Source organism: Gymnogyps californianus, chromosome 1, assembly GCF_018139145.2.
Source record: "Gymnogyps californianus isolate 813 chromosome 1, ASM1813914v2, whole genome shotgun sequence".
In the NCBI taxonomy this organism is placed as follows: Eukaryota; Metazoa; Chordata; class Aves; order Accipitriformes; family Cathartidae; genus Gymnogyps; species Gymnogyps californianus.
In genome coordinates this window covers 117,696,162-117,702,161 of record NC_059471.1, presented here as the reverse complement: position 1 = coordinate 117,702,161, position 6,000 = coordinate 117,696,162, and positions in this window count along the sequence as shown.

Genomic DNA, 6,000 nt, shown 5'->3' with positions numbered 1-6,000 from the left:
TTTATCTTACTAGATAGATCACTATGTATATGCAAATCATTGTATCTAAAATAGAAGTTACAGATTTTTTTTTTTCCTGAGGGAAAAAAATTTCAAAACCAGATGCAGTAATTAATTTCTCAGTGGTTTAGTGAAATGCTACTGCCCAGGTCAGATCACACAACCATAACAGTCTCTCAAGTGCAGTCACGGTGTGAGCAGTACAAAAGTTAGAGAGATAACTGAAGATAACTGAAGGGTTATTGAACTGATAAAGTGTTATGTATGGTTAAAAAAACCCGAAACATAAACCACCTGATTGTCTTTTACTTTCACTGGAGTGCTCTGAGGATAAGGGCAAATGATCTTTTCATGCAAGAGAATAGCATGTCTCCTAGTAGCCTGAAGAGTTGAACAACAGTCTTACTCAAAAAATGACAAAAAAAAGTGATCCCAGGTTTTGATCCAAATTTGTTTTGAGTAGGTGTAGGATTTCGATTTTGTGCCTGTAAAAACTGGCATTTTAGCAAAAATGTCAAGCTGCATAATTTCCCACTGGCTAGAAAAATACTGCTGGTGATCTCTCAAGTGAAACTGAGCAAAAATCCTTATCTCATGCAAACAGTAAGTATTTTTTTTTTCTCCGTGTTATATAATAAGAAATCAGGTGCATTCTTTATCTTTCATTGTATTCCAAACTGCAATGACATCGGGAAATACTGATTCCTTATTTCGACTGCTGATTTTTAAGAGCTTCCCCCAATATATATATCTTGGTTATAGGATTGAACATTAATCTATAAAAAAAGCCTAGAATTCAATTACTACATGCTCAATACAGATTAATTAATCTGCAGATTCAGCTACACAAAATCCCTGAACTCATCCCTCAAGCAAGGCTGTTGATAAATGAATAAAACTGGCACATTCGTCCTGGACTTTTCAGGTTGTACCACACAAACAGATGAAATGGAACCCAGAACGAATGGACATGTCGTACAACCACTGTCCCTTACAGCTCAAAGCCAAAGTCTTCAAAAGCAGTACATCCATTAGCTGGTAACTGCTTCAAACAAGAAGCAGAGAGAGACGTGTCAGATTTGAACAGTACAGGCTTTCTGATTCGAGGTGTTTATAGGGGCAGAAAGCCCAAGTGGAGTCTTTAGAGAGTATTTACAACAGTCACCTTTTTGTGTCACCCTTCTCCTGCTCCCTCAAAAGTAAAGATTAAGGAAATAGGAAACCGTACTCATCCTTGTGTGGTTTAAGGCATGGACTTCTGAAGTGATTCTGCATTGAGGACCTTCAAGCAAAACGATACTGAAATTGTAAATGGACGATATTGAGAATAGAGGCAGCAGAAATAAATGGGTCGTCAAAAATAGCTCAAAATGGGCCTCGTCAGAGACCATGGACTTGATCTCCATGAGCACACTCTGACCTTTTGGCAGCTGGCACCCACACCAAGCACCATCTAGCTGCCTAAATCACAGCCCTCCCATCAGCCACCCATGCCCTCCAGCCCCACTCCCCCTTAGCCCAGGCAAAGCTTCAGCCAGGGGTGGTGAGGGAGCTGGGGCAAGGGTCTCTCCCAGGTAGCTAGGACTCCGTTTGCACAGTATTTGAACGTTGAAGCTTCACAATGTCATCCTGAGAGCTGAGATGTCAGAGCTGAAGTCCTTCCTCTCATCAGAAACTGGGAAAGAGAGAGGACATTCTCCTTTCCCAAAACCTCCACTACCTCCTAAAAAAAAAAAAAATCTGCAATTTTTTTGCCATAACAAGACCACGTGTTGTTCGCGATGACAGACCACAGTCATGCGCACCGAATTATGCAGAGAATGGAGGAAGCCTCCAGTTTTCTCACTTTTACCCTTCTGATTCTCTCCCCCATCCCACCGGGGGGAAATGAGTGAGTGGTTGCGTGGTGCTTCGTTGCTGGCTGGGGTTAAACCACCACACGGGGTCATTTTTATTCACTCATTTGGAAGAAGGGCTGGTTTTAACTTTTCCCTTTCCTGCTCTCTCCTGTGTTGCTTCTCCTTTGTCCATTAGCAAAGGGATCTTGCTGGTTCTGCCATTTTTGGGGCTGGCTTTCTTACAAACCCATTTCACAGACGAGAAATTTCAGGCACAACTTGGCAAATCCAGAGGATGCTGGTGGAAGCTGCTGATACGATTCAAATGTTCATTCATTTACTGCATGTGGACTATAAGGAAGAGGAGTTGACTGAAAGGTGGTTTCTGAAGAGCATACCAAAAATCACACCCCATCCTTGTTTCCAGTTGGGGAGTTAGGGCTTGCTTTTTCCACCTGAAAAACTCAACTAGATGACAACGTTTAATGATGACAATGACAAATTATTACATAAAGTAAGTCTGGGATCTCTGCATCATCCACCGCAATTTTAACATCCGATGTATCATTTTTGTATGGCTTATCTAATGATACTGCTTTTGATTCATTATCCTGATGTTTTGCAGTCCTAATGATACCTTGGTCTAGTTTGTTGAGCTATACTTATATTTACCAGATCCAGGAGATCTAGCTCACCTGAAATCAGGAAGGGAAAAAACAACAAAGATTTTATTGGTACAGTCTGTCTCTGGGAAACCATTAAAATCGTTAGACAAGAAATGCATTTTCAATTGCCTCAGGGCTTGTGTTGAACCCCAGAGCCTAGGTTGACTCTTACAAGTAGGACTAAAAGTCAAGAAAAGCAGTAGATACAAGTGAATTCAACCAAAAGGATTAAATGTGTGTAGGGTTTCAGGTGGATTCACTGAGCTCTAAGTACAATTAGAAAATTGGGAAAGAGAAGTTCACTATGCTGTTTTTCTGAGTACACAAAAAAGATATTTTGTTTTTCCTGTAGAGCCAATTCACTTCTTCATAGTCTGCACTTTTCAGCAAGTGAAGCTGATTTTTTTTTTTTTAAATGTTCTTCTAAAGCCAGGCAAGTGCATTAGAAATTGCTAACATTTATCATGTTCCTTGGCAGAATAGTTAGATACTTTGGTTAAAAAAAAAAAAACAACACACTGATGGTCTCTCTTAAATAAATACTTTTAAGTAGATAACTGGCGTTGTTGAACAAATGAAAAATGAAAACAGAACAAAAGATAAACCAAATATTATTAGTTCTGCAAGAAAATGGTGTCCAAATTTAGCCCATGCAATTTTTGTTGAAAGAGAGAGGCTAAAATTATCTCCAGCTAAACCAAGGCTCCCATATCCTTGTCATTTAGGAAGTCTTTCAGTGACATGCAGGCAAAGACTAGAACTGACAATTATTTGCAACAGCAAAAATGTACAACAAAACAGAGGTTATAGGACGAGTTATTTATCGTGCTCATCTGACAGCCCAAATGCAATGAGATGAGGCAGAAGTGCCCAGGCACTATTTACAGGAATAATCATCTCTTGAAATAGACTTTCATTTCCTTTTGCTCTGTCATAATTAGGAATGTCAAATTTCTTTGAAAAAAGGAAGGCATGGGAGAAGAGAAGGTTTCACTTCCTCTTCTTCCTCAGAAAATTAAAATATGAGTAAGAATTGAAATACTTGTCTGCAAGAAATATTTGCTTGCTCAACCTAAAATTTATTTACATTTTTGAAAGTGTAGAATGCATTGCTCATAATCTAGTTGTTAGTTTATAGGAAGTATATTCAGGTCTGTTAAATAAATATGAATTGTTTACCTTTGAATGATGATAAATCTGTTATCAGAAGCAGTGCTCTGATGCACCCCAAAGAACCTAACCTGAGATGCTAGTAAAACAGGAAAAACTTAAGAAATGCTGCAAGTGGAAAGCAATAGTATAGCTGAGCAGCACAGGGAAAAAGTGGCACACAGAAGTTGTCTGTAGATTGTGGATACCGAGGCATATCGTGTTTCTGAAAACAATCTTGGAAAATGAATTTAATATAACAACACATTTGTTATAACAGACTTAACACTGCACATGGTATAAAGGAATCACAATAAATATGGTTCACAAAAAAACCCTCCAAAGCAGTAATTGTCTAAGTTGACTTTTTATACACCTATGGTGCTGGTTATTTTTTGGTTTGGTTTTTTTTTTCCCCCTGATTTCTGCACTTATATACGGGAGCTTCCCACGTGCTCAGGTTTTGTGTACTCCATACAGCTGGCTGACAAAGCACGCGCTCTCTCTTATGAGAAATGTTCTTGTTAAAATGTGATCTTGGGCCATGTTGGAATAAGATGTTTCTTCTTTCCTTTTTTTCATTTCAAATTGTTTTGCGAACAGAAAATTCTAAGGACGTTTCATTTTGGAAACATTTCTGTAACAAAATATGTTGCCTGTGTTCTGAGAGGGGTTCGGTGACTCCAACAACATCGATTCCAGCTCGCAGCTGCCTGGGATCCCAAGTCCTTGGCTCTGGGTGTACCTTAGGCTGCCAAAGAGCTTAACTTCCCAGCGAAATGGGAAGCCTTCCCCATCTCAGCTGGCTGCTGTTGAGAAAGGGCTGTGGGAGCACTGAGTCCTGGGCTCGGGGCAATGCACAAGGCTTTCAGGCAGGCTTGGATTACACAGGAATTCGTCTACCCCTGCATGTGTCACGGCTCAGTGAGCAAATCTGGGAACAAATTAATGTTTTAAATTAAATTTTGCTTCCAACTGGATCTCCTCCCTGCTTTCCTGTTGCAGAACCTCCCACGTGCCAACTCGGCCACCTGGGGAGATTTCTGAATCTGAATGTCTGGCTGTGGGGTACCACTCCCTGAGGCAGCTGAATCCCATCCATCTGCCGCCCTCCAGCCCAGAATTTAGCCCAGAAGTTACATTTTTCTTAAGCACACCCCATCCTAGGCAGTTACCATGGCAACCCAGGGACAGACTGTCAGATGCCGATCCTGCTACGGCTCCACTTCTGTCAGGATACAGCTACATTACTAACAGACTAATTAGTGGAAGTGGAAGATACATTTTATGGTCTTTATTGTAAGATCTAAGGTGACTAAAGAGCTCAAGTCGTACCTGCACAAACCAACCACATTCAGAGCTGTTATTCCCATATCAATCACGAGTAATTACATTTTTGTAATTTTTACATTTACTGTATTGAGATAGAGCCCTAGGAGCACTCAGGTTTGTTACCACACAGATCACCAAGCAGCGTATCTGTGCAGCAGCAATGCCACTAATGGTTTACCAAGAAATACGCTCGCTCCCTTGCCTCAAGAGAGATTTCAAAGTTGCCAGGGTGGAGGAGTGTCATTAAAGATTTTGAGTCGCCTCCTATTTTTAAAAGGTGTAATATGGGCTGGTGGAAGGGCACTCACCTCAGAAGTCTTAAACAATCTGAATCCTGGTTTTATGACTAGGCTGTTAGGGGTTGATAAGCAATTTGTTTCCTCCTTCATGCTCAATTTCTCCACCTGTTGAAGGGGAATTCTGACATTGGTGTCTCTCTTTGTAAACTGGATCTAAGAGCATTTTAAAGCAAAGCTGTATACAAGCTAAATATTAACATCATCACCACTTACGTCATCACTTCAGGTAATCCCAGAGCACTGTCAGAAGAAGATGGCAACGTTCGATTCAGAGCGCTACGCGTTGCCTGAGCATCCTCTGTTTGCTCTCTGGTTGCCAGCAAACTTAGCGATACACTTCAAAACCCGGGCGGGCACAAATCCAGGGCTCCGGTGCTAGACAGAAGAGATTCCCAGCCTCACTCTCCCGTCTACTCTTTCTTCAGTAATATATCCTAGTGGATGTCCCATGTTTTTCAACCTGCAGTTTCACTGAGATGCCAGTTGCCTTCTCACAGAAAGGAGAAAAGCCTTTTTCTCTTCTAGATATGTAGCACAGTACAGTTTATTTTCCTGCATAGCTCTACAGCTCAAAAATGCTTTCTTATAGCAGTGTCATGTGGCCATTACACAGCAACACAGGAGGCCGTATTAATCTGACAATCAGCTTTTAATGCGGGATACCCCCTGCCATGCTGCATGCAGGTGGCATGGGAGTGTTCTCCTGCAGCTCAGATA